Here is a 15,062-nt window from a genome sequence, read left to right on the forward strand (position 1 = left end):
AGCTCGTTTAGGTGGTGCTCTGAATCCCCTCTCCTCACACAACCTGAAACAATGGTCTCTTGCCTCTTAGGCAGTTCCAGACTTTTTCCTGGACTCCCACCCAGCTACCTGTGGCACACTAACCCCCTTCAGGCTGTGTTCACGCAGCCAACCCCAGTCCTCTCCCTCGGATCTGACCTCTGACGCCCAAGCTTAAGCTCCCATCCCCCACCCGACCCGGCAGGTGAGCAGACAAGCCTCTCAGGCTGTTGAGTGCTAGTCAGAACTGATCCTCTGTGTGGGAATCTCTCTGCTTTGCCCTCTGCACCCCTGTTGCTGTGCTTTCCTCCATGGCTCTGAAGCTTCCCCCACCACCCCCCGTCTTTTCCAATGAAGGGTCTTCCTAGTGTGTGGAAACTTTTCCTCCTTCACAGCTCCCTCCCTGAGGTGCAGGTCCCATCCCTATTTTTTGTCCCTGTTTTTTCTTTTTTCTTTTGACTTACCCAGGTATGTGGGGAGTTTCTTGCCTTTTAGGAAGTTTGAGGTCTTCTGCCAGCATTCAGTAGGTGTTCTGTAGGAGTTGTTCCACATGTAGATGTATTTCTGATGTATTTGTGGAGAGGAAGGTGATCTTCACGTCTTACTCCTCCGCTATCTTGAAGGTCTCCTCCTGCACAGACTCTTGCCAGCTGCTCTGCCTATGAGGGCTGACCTCAAGTATTGACATTAGAATGGTAAAAACATCATGTAATCACTAACTAAGAAGTAATTAAAAATAGAATGAAACTTCCCCTTTGGGAAAGAGTCTGTGGAAGAGTTAAGATAAAGCTGTACCAAAAATGATGAGAGAAATATTTTGAATTATATGAAAAAGGATTAATTTGAAACTGTGCTCAAAAAAGCTTCCGAATTCAGTGCTTCTCTGTTGTTTCTTTTGTGGTTTTTGCTTTAAATTGGTGTATATCATAAATCAGGAAGTGGTAAATCCATATGGCCACACATATTACTCTGGGCCAACCCAACCCCCAGGAGAAAATGAAAAAGAACATGGAGTCCATAGAAATGCGTGTGAATTCTTTAAAATCTTGTAATTCAAAAATATTAGAAGAGTAACTGAAGATTATTTTTTAAATCCCTTTCAATTTAAAGATGAGAAAGCTAAAGCCCAGACAGTGGTGGTTTGTCCAAACTAAAGTGAGAGCTGGTACAGAACTGAGGTTTTCCATCTTTCAAAGCAATTTCACTTCTGCTATTCCACTGACTTCCATTGACCCCAAACTCAGTTCATCTGCATTTGACAAAGAGGAAATTCTGTCAGAATCATTCATGATTTTATCTGAGGGTAAGAGCATCATCTTCCCCAGCATCCACTTATGTATTTCATGCTCAGAAGATATTTTGTGGATAAAAATAGCTTTTCTGCCTAATTCATGGAAGTATCACTTAATAGTGTTTTTCCCTTGGAGATGCAAACTGAACACTTGCTCCATCAAAGTTGTGGCTGAATCCCTTCCAATCTGGAATGTTCCTTGTCTAATTAAGTATTTAATACCTATTATTTGCTGCTTTTAGTGAAAATGACTGGGATTCAAGATGCAATCCAGCCTCCCATCTGCTACCTATGACAAGGAGACATGGGCTGATGAAGGTCTAATACAGTTTTGCTAAAGGCTAAACTCAACATATCTGGTAAAGCCTCACAAAGGCCCTGGCCTCAAATTTCACTCGATTTCAATAGCCAGCCATGAAATCAAGGCAAGGATTGATATAATACACAAGCATCAACCTCTGAGGGGAAAAAAATCAGAATTATGAGCAACACTCGATGGAAAATAAATTGCAAAGCTACTAACTTTAAAAAATTTGAACAAATTTCAATATGATTTGGATTAAAAAAAAAAAGATGAATCTTTTGAAGTTTCTTAAAGACCTTCTTCTATTTGGCTTTAACAGCATACAATAGAACCATAGAAGTTGTTTGTGGTATGGAAAAATATAAGGTATCCTCTTTAATTGACCTTTAAACCAAACTATTAAAAATAATTAAATGAAACAAAAAATGAGACTTAAAACAGTGGACTATCAGGCAGCTGGAAGACATGTTATTTTCTTCATGTGTGAGTAGCCACGCAGGTCTGACTAGTAAGGTTGGGAGGCTGCAGCATTTATTATTGGAAGAAAAGTGTAAATGACATTTACAACTGTTGGCTGTGGAATTCCTTGGAGTGATGTAACAGCAGAATAAACAACAAAATTTCTGAATTAACATTTTTTTGTAGGAAAAGTGGCATTATTTGTGAGATATACATATATATCTACTTGATGCTATACACTCAAAGAATATTCCTAATATAAAATGGTTATTTGCCAAACATTCCAATAGTTTCATTTTTGCAAAATGATTTCTCGAAGGTACTGATATCTAAATCAGCATTTCCTAAAATGTGTTCCACAGTTCTACATTTTTTGCATGATGCTATGAGGTGTCCCACAAAAAATTAAAGTACAATGTTTCTCTGATCTAATACCCTTGGGTTATTAGACAATTGTGTTGAGCAAAATTAGGGTTGTTAACTACAGGATCCTATAACATGTTAATTTGTACTATCTATTTCCAAAAGAGGAAAATAACATGCAGAATTTTCCGACTATGTCGTCTGTTTTCTGTGGGCTGCAGCTGGGGTACAGCGGTCACTTCATAAAAGTTGATTAAATACAAGTGCACCATTTTTCCCAAAGAGGTGAATCTGGCTTTTGTCATTGGTTTATAATATGCCCATCTTAGTGAGTATCCTTAAAATCTACAGTAAAAAAAAAAAAAAAAAAAAAAGAATCCCTTAGCTTTTTCTGTATATCCATCACTGGACACATGAAACAGCAACAACAAAAATGTCACCTTGCCTTTTCCTCAAGCAGTGTTAATGAAAGGAAGACAGGAAGATACTTGGATAGAGGGTGAACCAAATATATTTTTAACTTACAATAACTATGATGTTGGCAGGATAATAGCTCATTTGTCATATGTAGAAAGAGGACCAGGAATCTAGGATCTGTGCATTGGTTGGATGGATTAGGCACTGGGATTTCAGAGGAGTCCCATTGCAAATAATGCTTTATTAGGAGAAGTATATATATATATATATATATATATATATATATATATATATATATATATATATATATATATATATAATTCTATCTGCATTTCTTTTCTGTTTTCCTGATGCCACTACATTTGCCAGAGTCCTCAACATACAGCCATTAGAATTTGTTACAGAAAGAACGTTAGTGAATGGCTCAAAGAAAATTAAGCAACTTGAGAAGGAATTTCCCAAACAGTTGCCTCTCCCTTCACCAGGTCAACAGTTCAGGTCATGGCATTCTCCCGTAGTGTAAATGAGACATCCCTGAACACTACTGAAGTCTTTAATGCCCATGGCAAAGAGAAGTCAAGGCTGCTGCCACAGACATGCAAGTGGTCTGGAGAAGACAGGCCTGAGGCTTAGCTCTCTGAGTCCTTCTCACTTCCAGGGGTCATAGTCAGGCTCCATGGAGCTGCAGTGGGGCCCTCCACAGCACACTGATCAATGCGCTGGAAGAAAGTCACGGAGGGGAACTTAGAGAAATGTTAAAAAAGCTTTTTTGAGCACAGTTTTAAGTTAATCCTTTTTCATATAATTCAAAATATTTCTCTCATCTTTCCTAAATCTAATGGAAGCCTAGGGGAATCCGGAAGACCAATAGATAACAAATGTGAACCAATGTCCACCAAAGGTCCAGCAGATCCAGGAGTAACATTCCCACCAAAGGTATGCAAGTCTTCATACTGCTAGATGCTCCTTAGGAAGAAAAGCAGGCAGAGGGAACAGCTGGCTGGACAACAGAGCAATTTTATCACAGAAAGACTACACCATCCATTACAGGATTGAACTAAAATATACACTGAAGAGGACTAAAATTTATTTTTCCCAACGAATTACCAAGTAGAGACTTAAAAATGAGAGTGAAAGATGAGATTTATTATAGATCAGAGAAAGACATTCTATTTTTCCTTCACCTCTGAGTTGTAGTAGAAATTGAATGTACAGTCCTATGTTTATTCTTCAGGGTATACAGCATATGTCGTCATTAAGAATGTGATACTTATTACCCTATGTGCGGTGGGGAAAAATAACACTGTCATCTCACATTAGACATCAGAATCCATTTTTACCTCCAAGAATAAATTCATCATCTACGGAAAATGTATACCGGTCCAGTCAAAGCTCATCTCCTGTTTTATCACCACCTACTAAGGAAACTTGTTGCATTGAAGCAACCAAAGAAGGGAAATTCAGCTCTGTTCCCTGTTGTATGAAATGACTACAAAATAACCCCAGATCATTCTAGCCATGTCATGGACCTGACAGAATCCAGATGTGTGTGAAATCTCCCTCAACTCTCTGACATTTAAATAAATATGGCAAGTAGAGAAAGGAACACAGTCTAGTTCAGGTGCCCAAGCATCTAGTTCTGTTAGAAATCTGCCCTGTGATGTTTGGCAATCTGTACTATCTTTTGATGTTTCTCCTCATGAAATGAAGCTAATAATTTTATTTTTTAAAAAATCTGTCAAGTGTTATAAGGATTACTAAGATGAAGAAGAAATGGATCCAAAAGAGATTCCTGGTGGCTATTTTCAACCAAAAATTTGTAACCTTGCCTTCAACAGGCCTCAGCAACCTGGCACAGTCCCTGCTAGACAATGAATCAACACACAATCTGGAACACTTACTGAAGAAAGTAAATGATCTATTCTGTTTGGATACTCACCCTAAATGGGAGGGGTGAGGGTCAATCATCATGGAAAGGAACTGTTTTCTTGGCGAAGACACATGGAAATTCTAAAATGATGTGAGTTCCTGTAATAACCACACACAATTTTGATAATCCAGTGAACATCAGAGAGCACTTCTTTCATCTAGAAAAACCACCAGAGAATAAGACGAGGTCTTCATCTCACACCCTCCCAAACTGGAGCTGCCAAATTCTACAATGAAAACATGACACATGGTAGAATCACACTGAAGTAAACCTTACGCTTGTACCATGAGTAAGAGGTTGTGGAAGAAACTACTAACTAGATCTGATTACCTAAGGCTAATGGATGCCCAACTAGTACCTACATTCCTAGCCATGCTTTCAACTAGTGGCAGCCATGTGACAATTTGGGACTAAGTGGGTATGAAAGGAAATGATTTGTGCAACTTTCAAGTTTCATCTTAAAGTGAACAAGCAAGCCCTCATCCCCCTTTTCCTTCTTCCCACAGGCAGGATTTCAGGTAATATGGTAAATTAAATTGCTCTAGCTAAACAAAGGCAACACCCTATGGATGGTGACAGAATACAATACAAGAACCTTGGGTCCCTGACATCATGAAATGACAAAAATAGACCTAAACTATTTAGACCAGATTGTTGCATGAAAGAAAAACTTCTACCTTGCTTACATCAACATTATTTTGGATATTTATTACTGTGTTCAAAGTGACCCCTGGCTGATGGAGGGGTGCTACTTCCCTGGGTTGCCCAAGTTAATTCATTCAACAGAATTTTCTGATTCTGTGTTAGGTTTGAGTTTCTAGAGATAAAACTTGTATAGCTTATAGGACAAGAGGGAATACTTACCATTCCAGAGCACTGTCCACTTGTTTGTGCTCCGATACAAAGAGAACAAAGTGGAAAGTCATCAATTTCACACATAGGGCTAAGCAATGGAATTTTGAACAAGTGATATTGATTGGTCTGGTAACTCTTTAAGTTAATCACTTTTCCTGATAATACTTGAAGGGACTCTTTTAACATAGTAACAAAACAAAACAAAACACAAAAGTATTACCTCTGAAGGTGCACACACAGAACAGACACACACACACTATATATATTTTTTACACATATGTATATATGTATATATACACATTATACATACATGTGTATATATGTGCATGCAGATATACACCTTATATGTATGTGTACACACTATATATATTTATATACACATTATGTATATTTGTGTATACACACCTCACGTATGTGTGGAATACACACACATAAACATCTACAAATACACTGGGGTTAATATCTTACTCCCTCTTTTTTTTTTTTTTTTTTTTTCAAACATCTTTATTGAAGTATAATTGCCTTACAATAGTGTGTTAGCATCTGCTTTATAACAAAGTGAATCTGTTATACATATACAATATGTTCCCATTTCTCTTCCCTCTTGCATCTCCCTCCCTCCCACCCTCCCCATCCCACCCCTCTAGGTGGTCACAAAGCACCGAGCTGATCTCCCTGTGCTATGCGGCTGCTTCCCACTAGCTATCTATTTTACATTTGGTAGTGTATATATGTCCATGACACTCTCTTACCCTGTCACATCTCACCCCACCCCCTCCCCATATCCTCAAGTTCATTCTCTAGTAGGTCTGTGTCTTTATTCCCGTCTTGCCACTAGGTTCTTCATGGCCTTTTTTTTTTTTTCCCTTAGATTCCATATATATGTGTTAGCATACTGTATTTGTTTTTCTCTTTCTGACTTACTTCACTCTGTATGACAGACTCTAACTCCATCCACCTCATTACAAATACCTCCATTTCATTTCTTTTTATGGCTGAGTAATATTCCATTGTATATATGTGCCACATCTTCTTTATCCATTCATCTGTCGATGGACATTTAGGTTGCTTCCATGTCCTGGCTATTGTAAATAGAGCTGCAATGAACATTTTGGTACATGACTCTTTTTGACCTATGGTTTTCTCAGAGTATATGCCCAGTAGTGGGATTGCTGGGTCGTATGGTAGTTCTATTTGTAGTTTTTTAAGGAACCTCCATACTGTTCTCCATAGTGGCTGTATCAATTTACATTCCCACCAACAGTGCAAGAGTGTTCCCTTTCCTCCACACCCTCTCCAGCATTTATTGTTTCTAGATTTTTTGATGATGGCCATTCTGACCGGTGTGAGATGATATCTCATTGTAGTTTTGATTTGCATTTCTCTAATGATTAATGATGTTGAGCATTCTTTCATGTGTCTGTAGGCCATCTGTATATCTTCTTTGGAGAAATGTCTATTTAGATCTTCTGCCCATTTTTGGATTGGGTTGTTCGTTTTTTTGTTATTGAGCTGCATGAGCTGCTTGTAAATCTTGGAGATTAATCCTTTGTCAGTTGCTTCATTTGCAAATATTTTCTCCCATTCTGAGTGTTGTCTTTTGGTCTTGTTTATGGTTTCCTTTGCTGTGCAAAAGCTTTTCAGTTTCATTAGGTCCCATTTGTTTATTTGTGTTCTTATTTCCATTTCTCTGGGAGCTGGGTCAAAAAGAATCTTGCTGTGATGTATGTCATAGAGTGTTCTGCCTATGTTTTCCTCTAAGAGTTTGATAGTGTCTGCCCTTACACTTAGGTCTTTAATCCATTTTGAGTTTATTTTTGTGCATGGTGTCAGGGAGTGTTCTAATTTCATACTTTTACGTGTTCCTGTCCAATTTTCCCAGCACCACTTATTGAAGAGGCTGTCTTTTCTCCACTGTATATGCTTGCCTCCTTTATCAAAGATAAGTTCACCATATGTGTGTGGGTTTATCTCTGGGCTTTCTATCCTGTTCCATTGATCTATATTTCTGTTTTTGTGCCAATACCAAACTGTCTTGATTACTGAAGCTTTGTAATATAGTCTGAAGTCAGGGAGCCTGATTCCCCCAGCTCCATTTTTCGTTCTCAAGATTGCTTTGGCTATTCGGGGTCTTTTGTGTTTCCATACAAATTGTGAAATTTTTTGTTCTAGTTCTGTGAAAAATGCCAATGGTAGTTTGATAGGGATTGCATTGAATCTGTAGATTGCTTTGGGTAGTAGAGACATTTTCACAATGTTGATTCTTCCAATCCAGGAACATGGTATATCTCTCCATCTATTTGTATCATCTTTAATTTCTTTCATCAGTGTCTTATAATTTTCTGCATACAGGTCTTTTGTCTCCTTAGGTAGGTTTATTCCTAGATATTTTATTCTTTTTGTTGCAATGGTAAATGGGAGTGTTTTCTTAATTTCACTTTCAGATTTTTCGTCATTAGTGTATAGAAATGCAAGAGATTTCTGTGCATTAATTTTGTATCCTGCTACTTTACCAAATTCATTGATTAGCTCTAGGAGTTTTCTGGTAGCATCTTTAGGATTCTCTATGTATAGTATCATGTCATCTGCAAATAGTGACAGCTTTACTTCTTCTTTTCCGATTTGGATTCCTTTTATTTCTTTGTCTTCTCTGATTGCTGTGGCTAGGACTTCCAGAACTATGTTGAATAATAGTGGTGAGAGTGGGCAACCTTGTCTTGTTCCTGATCTTAGTGGAAATGGTTTCAGTTTTTCACCATTGAGGACAATGTTGGTTGTGGGTTTGTCATATATGGCCTTTATTATGTTGAGGAAAGTTCCCTCTATGCCTACTTTCTGCAGGGCTTTTATCATAAATGGGTGTTGAATTTTGTCAAAAGCTTTCTCTGCATCTATTGAGATGATCATATGGTTTTTCTCCTTCAATTTGTTAATATGGTGTATCACATTGATTGATTTGCGTATATTGAAGAATCCTTGCATTCCTGGGATAAACCCCACTTGATCATGGTGTATGATCCTTTTAATGTGCTGTTGGATTCTGTTTGCTAGTATTTTGTTGAGGATTTTTGCATCTATGTTCATCAGTGATATTGGCCTGTAGTTTTCTTTCTTTGTGACATCTTTGTCTGGTTTTGGTATCAGGGTGATGGTGGCCTCGTAGAATGAGTTTGGGAGTGTTCCTCCCTCTGCAATATTTTGGAAGAGTTTGAGAAGGATGGGTGTTAGCTCTTCTCTAAATGTTTGATAGAATTCGCCTGTGAAGCCATCTGGTCCTGGGCTTTTGTTTGTTGGAAGGTTTTTAATCACAGTTTCAATTTCAGTGCTTGTGATTGGTCTGTTCATATTTTCTATTTCTTCCTGGTTCAGTCTCGGCAGTTTGTGCATTTCTAAGAATCTGTCCATTTCTTCCAGGTTGTCCATTTTATTGGCATAGAGTTGCTTGTAGTAATCTCTCATGATCTTTTGTATTTCTGCAGTGTCAGTGGTTACTTCTCCTTTTTCATTTCTAATTCTATTGATCTGAGTCTTCTCCCTTTTTCTCTTGATGAGTCTGGCTAATGGTTTATCAATTTTGTTTATCTTCTCAAAGAACCAGCTTTTAGTTTCATTGATTTTTGCTATTGTTTCCTTCATTTCTTTTTCATTTATTTCTGACCTGATCTTTATAATTTCTTTCCTTCTGCTGGCTTTGGGGTTTTTTTGTTCTTCTTTCTCTAATTGCTTTAGGTGCAAGGTTAGGTTGTTTATTCGAGATGTTTCCTGTTTCTTGAGGTAGGCTTGTATTGCTATAAACTTCCCTCTTAGCACTGCTTTTGCTGTGTCCCATAGGTTTTGGGTCGTCGTGTCTCCATTGTCATTTGTTTCTAGGTATTTTTTGATTTCCCCTTTGATTTCTTCAGTAATCACTTCGTTATTAAGTAATGTATTGTGTAGCCTCCATGTGTTTGTATTTTTTACAGATCTTTTCCTATAATTGATATCTAGTCTCATAGCGTTGTGGTCGGAAAAGATACTTGATACGATTTCAATTTTCTTAAATTTACCAAGGCTTGATTTGTGACCCAAGATATGATCTATCCTGGAGAATGTTCCATGAGCACTTGAGAAAAATGTGTATTCTGTTGTTTTTGGGTGGAATGTCCTATAAATATCAATTAAGTCCATATTGTTTAATGTATCATTTAAAGCTTGTGTTTCCTTATTTATTTTCATTTTGGATGATCTGTCCATTGGTGAAAGTGGGGTGTTAAAGTCCCCTACTATGATTGTGTTGCTGTCAATTTCCCCTTTCATGGCTGTTAATATTTGCCTTATGTATTGAGGTGCTCCTATGTTGGGTGCATAAATATTTATAAATTTTATACCTTCCTCTTGGATCGATCCCTTGATCATTATATAGTGTCCTTCTTTGTCTCTTGTAATAGTCTTTATTTTAAAGTCTATTTTGTCTGATATGAGAGTTGCTACTCCAGCTTTCTTTTGATTTCCATTTGCATGGAATATCTTTTTCCATCCCCTCACTTTCAGTCTGTATGTGTCCCTAGGTCTGAAGTGGGTCTCTTGTAGACAGCATATGTATGGGTCTTGTTTTTGTATCCATTCAGCCAGCCTGTGTCTTTTGGTGGGAGCATTTAATCCATTTACATTCAAGGTAATTATCGATATGTATGTTCCTATTCCCATTTTCTTAAATGTATTGGGTTTGTTATTGTAGGTGTTTTCCTTCTCTTGTGTTTCTTGCCTAGAGAATTTCCTTTAGCATTTGTTGTAAAGCTGGTTTGGTGGTGCTGAACTCTCTCAGCTTTTGCTTGTCTGTAAAGGTTTTAATTTCTCCATCGAATCTGAATGAGATCCTTGCTGGGTAGAGTAATCTTGGTTGTAGGTTTTTCTCCTTCATGACTTTAAGTATATCCTGCCACTCCCTTCTGGCTTGCAGAGTTTCTGCTGAGAGATCAGATGTTAACCTTATGGGGATTCCCTTGTGTGTTATTTGTTTTTTTTTCCCTTGCTGCCTTTAATATGTTTTCCTTATATTTAATTTTTGACAGTTTGATTAATATGTGTCTTGGCGTGTTCCTCCTTGGGTTTATCCTGTATGGGACTCTCTGTGCTTCCAGGACTTGATTAACTATTTCCTTTCCCATATTAGGGAAGTTTTCAACTATAATCTCTTCAAAAATTTTCTCAGTCCCTTTCTTTTTCTCTTCTTCTTCTGGTACCCCTATAATTCGAATGTTGGCACGTTTAATGTTGTCCCAGAGGTCCCTGAGACTGTCCTCAGTTCTTTTCATTCTTTTTTCTTTATCCTGCTCTGTAGTAGTTATTTCCACCATTTTATCTTCCAGGTCACTTATCCTTTCTTCTGCCTCAGTTATTCTACTATTGATCCCATCTAGAGTATTTTTAATTTCATTTATTGTGTTTTTCATCATTGCTTGGTTCCTCTTTAGTTCTTCTACATCCTTGTTAAATGTTTCTTGCATTTTGTCTATTCTATTTCCAAGATTTTGGATCATCCTTACTATCATTATTCTGAATTCTTTTTCAGGTAGACTACCTATTTCCTCTTCATTTGTTAAGTCCAGTGTGTTTTGAGCCTGCTCCTTCATCTGCTGTGTGTTTTTCTGTCGTCTCATTTTGCCTATCTTACTGTGTTTGGGGTCTCCTTTTCACAGGCTGCAGGTTCGTAGTTCCCGTTGTTTTTGGTATCTGTCCCCAGCGGCTAAGGTTGGTTCAGTGGGTTGTGTAGGCTTCCTGGTGGAGGGAACTAGTGCCTGAGTTCTGGTGGATGAGGCTGGATCTTGTCTTTCTGGTGGGCACGTCCACGTCTGGTGGTGTATTTTGTGGTGTCTGTGGCCTTATTATGATTTTAGGCAGCCTCTCTGCCAATGGATGGGGTTGTGTTCCTGTCTAGCTAGTTGTTTGGCATAGGATGTCCAGCACTGTAGCTTGCTGGTCGTTGAGTGAAGCTGGGTCTTGATGTTGAGATGGAGATCTCTGGGAGATTTTTGCCATTTGGTATTACGTGGAGCTGGGAGGTCTCTTGTGGACCAGTGTTCTGAAGTTGGCTCTCCCACCTCAGAGGCACGGCCCTGATGCCTGGCTGGAGCACCAAGAGCCTTTCGTCCACAGAGCTCAGAGTAAAAGGGAGAAAAAATAGAAAGAAAGAAAGAAAGAGGCTATAATATAGTGAAGTAAAATAAAGCTATTGTAAAGCAAAGCTATACAGACAAAATCTCACCCAGAAGCATATACATATACACTCACAAAAAAAAGGAAAAGGGGAAAGATTAATATCTCCTGCTCCCAGAGTCCACCTCCTGAATTTGGGATGATTCGTTGTCTATTCAGGTATTCAACAGATGCAGGCACATCAAGTTGATTGTGGAGCTTTAATCCGCTGCTTCTGAGGCTGCTGGGAGAGATTTCCCCTTCTCTTCCCTGTTCGCACAGCTCCTGGGGTTCAGCTTTGGATTTGGACCCTCCTCTGCGTGTAGGTCGCCTGAGGGCGTCTGTTCCCTGCCCAGACAGGACGGGGTTAAAGGAGCAGCTGCTTCGGGGGCTCTGGCTCACCCAGGCCGCGGGGAGGGAGGGGTACGGAGGAGGCGGGGCGAGCCTGCGGCGGCCGAGGCCGGCGTGACGTTGCACCAGCTCGAGGCGCGCAGTGCGTTCTCCCGGGGATGTTGTCCCCGGATCCCGGGACCCTGGCAGTGGCGGGCTGCACAGGCTCCCGGGAGGGGAGGTGTGGAGAGTGACCTGTGCTCACACACAGGCTTTTTGGAGGCGGCAGCAGCAGCCCCAGCGTCTCACGCCCGTCTCTGGGGTCCGCGCTGATCGCCGCGGCTCGCGCCCTTCTCTGGAGTTCGTTTAGGCGGCGCTCTGAATCCCCTCTCCTTGCGCGCAGCGAAACTAAGAGGCAAGAAAAAGTCTCTTGCCTCTTCGGCAGCTGCAGACCTTTTCCCGGTCTCCCTCCCGGCTAGCTGTGGTGCGCCAACCCCTTCAGGCTGTGTTCACGCCGCCAGCCCCAGTCCTCTCCCTGCGATCCGACCGCAGCCCGAGCCTCAGCTCCCAACCCCGCCCGCCCCGGCGGGGGAGCAGACAAGCCTCTCGGGCTGGTGAGCGCCGCTCGGCGCCGAGCCTCTGTGCGGGAGTCTCTCCGATTTTCCCTCTGCGCCCCTGTTGCTGTGGGATCCGCGCTGATAGCCGCGGCTCGCGCCCTTCTCTGGAGTTCGTTTAGGCGGCGCTCTGAATCCCGTCTCCTTGCCCGCCGCGAAACAAAGAGGCAAGAAAAAGTCTCTTGCCTCTTCGGCAGCTGCAGACTTTTTCCCGGACTTCTTCCGGGCTAGCTGTGGTGCGCTAACCCCTTCAGGCTGTATTCACGCCGCCAGCCCCAGTCCTCTCCTCTTACTCCCTCTTTTAACTCCAAAATACCTCTTAACACTTTGCATTATGATAGCTCATATCATAGTTATTTGCATACATCTTACTGTTGCTCAAAGACTGTAAATTCATGACAGAAAAAATTATGACTCATATATATACTTTGGTGTCTGAATAGCAGCTTGCACAGTGCTTGGAGCATAAAAGGAGCTTATTGTACAGTTGTGAATAAGCAACTGACCAATTGAATGAGTGAATGAGTAAGTGACTATTTGGAGAGTCATGCTAAGGGAAGAGAGAAGGGAGTTGAATACAGATTTCCTTCCTGAGTGGGTATTTGTGGAATAAGCTGACTTATAACTAGACGACAGAAACCACTAGACATAACAGGTAACAGCCACTTAATCACAAAATACTTATAAATCCACATTAAGCCTTTCCAAGGCAGTAGGTTAAGTTCTTCAAACATAAACATTTTTGTGTGTTTGTTTATTAATGGAAAGTACCTCCATTACAGAGAAAGAGTTCCTTGACCTATACAAGTTAACCAAATGTGTCAAAGGCCAAAGTTATGTTTCTTTTTGACTCATAAATGCAAGTAAGCAGCTACATTGGAGTCCACTCATTCTGCCGGAATTTTTTAATGTTCTGAGGGCCAATTTACCAAATTCACTCTGTAAAAATAATTGGCCCTGAAATCTTCATAGAATGCAAAGGAAATCATAGGCAATTCATGATCAAACCAAGTTCATCTTAGAGCTTAAAACTTGGTCTTCAATAACTGCTGCCAATATAAGTATCTGAGAACCATTTGAGAGAAGCACACAAGGGACCATGCAAACACCAGTAGCCCAGGCAAGGACAGTCTCAGACATCCCCAAAGTCAATGACCTTAAAGACATTTACCTTCGACATCAATGATCAAGGGATAGTGACTCTTGTCTCTGAGATATCCTTTATAATGCAGACCAAATATGTCTAAAAATAGAAAATGGTATGCCTATCACTCTCCTCTACAGGTAACGTTCATATGAGATATTGTGCTTTGAACTTTAGTCTAATTGATATATAGTGCAGTGTGCACATGCTTTTATTAAATAAGGAACTTATATTTGATGATCTCTGTAAATTCCTTTCCAACTCTAAAATGATTTCTGCACAATCATTCATAAATCCCAATAAAAATGCCATCCCAAGGAAAGTCAATACAACCTTACTTAAATTTTTGCCCTCTTCTTTTTCATCTGCCTTTTCACAAAGTAAGTTATTGGGGGTGGGGGGGGCATTTAGAAAGAAAATTTCAAAAAGTCAACAGTTGAAAGGACATGTAATAGCAGGACTAAGTTGTAAGGGAGAAAAATGTGATTTCATACAGCATTAATTGAGAATGTTTCAGTTAATGGGGGCAATTTTACACAAACAAAGACCTTAACTTTTTCAAATCCCATACAAATATAATCTAAGCAATTACCAAATTCAATCTTCAGTTTAACTAGTCTTCAATCTGCTGATATTTTTATATGCAGTTGCCCAGGGTCCAAAATAATGGATATGTTGAACTCCACCACTCTGCCTGTTACCTCTTACCATGTACCATCCAGAGAAAATCCCTTTAAATAGTCCAGGATAGACAAGGGTCCAGGCATGTCTATCACTTTCCATGGTTTCTAAGCAATTGAAATTTTCCACCTATTCTGCCTGAGATCATTTAGGGCAGGAAACTTATTGCTAAAGGAGATTGGTGTGAGAAGCCATGTTCTACAGGTTATTAAGCTCCCAGGCTGAATTTGGCATATCTGTAGTTTTCTGTGTGTCTGCTAAATCCTCAACCATTATTTTTCTAGAAGCAAAAGTGTCAAGTTTCTCTGTTAATCACTCTCTAAATGCATATCTATTCCCACACAGTGCATTATTAAATGGAAATGAGCCTAATTATTCACCTGTTAGTGGGTGGGGATTGAGGAAAAGAGAAAATGAAGAGAACAACATTTCCCTTTCAACAGTTTGGTGCAGAATCTCTATGCTACAGCCCTGTGAATAGC

Source organism: Balaenoptera acutorostrata, chromosome 4 (assembly GCF_949987535.1).
Source record: "Balaenoptera acutorostrata chromosome 4, mBalAcu1.1, whole genome shotgun sequence".
Lineage (NCBI taxonomy): Eukaryota > Metazoa > Chordata > Mammalia > Artiodactyla > Balaenopteridae > Balaenoptera > Balaenoptera acutorostrata.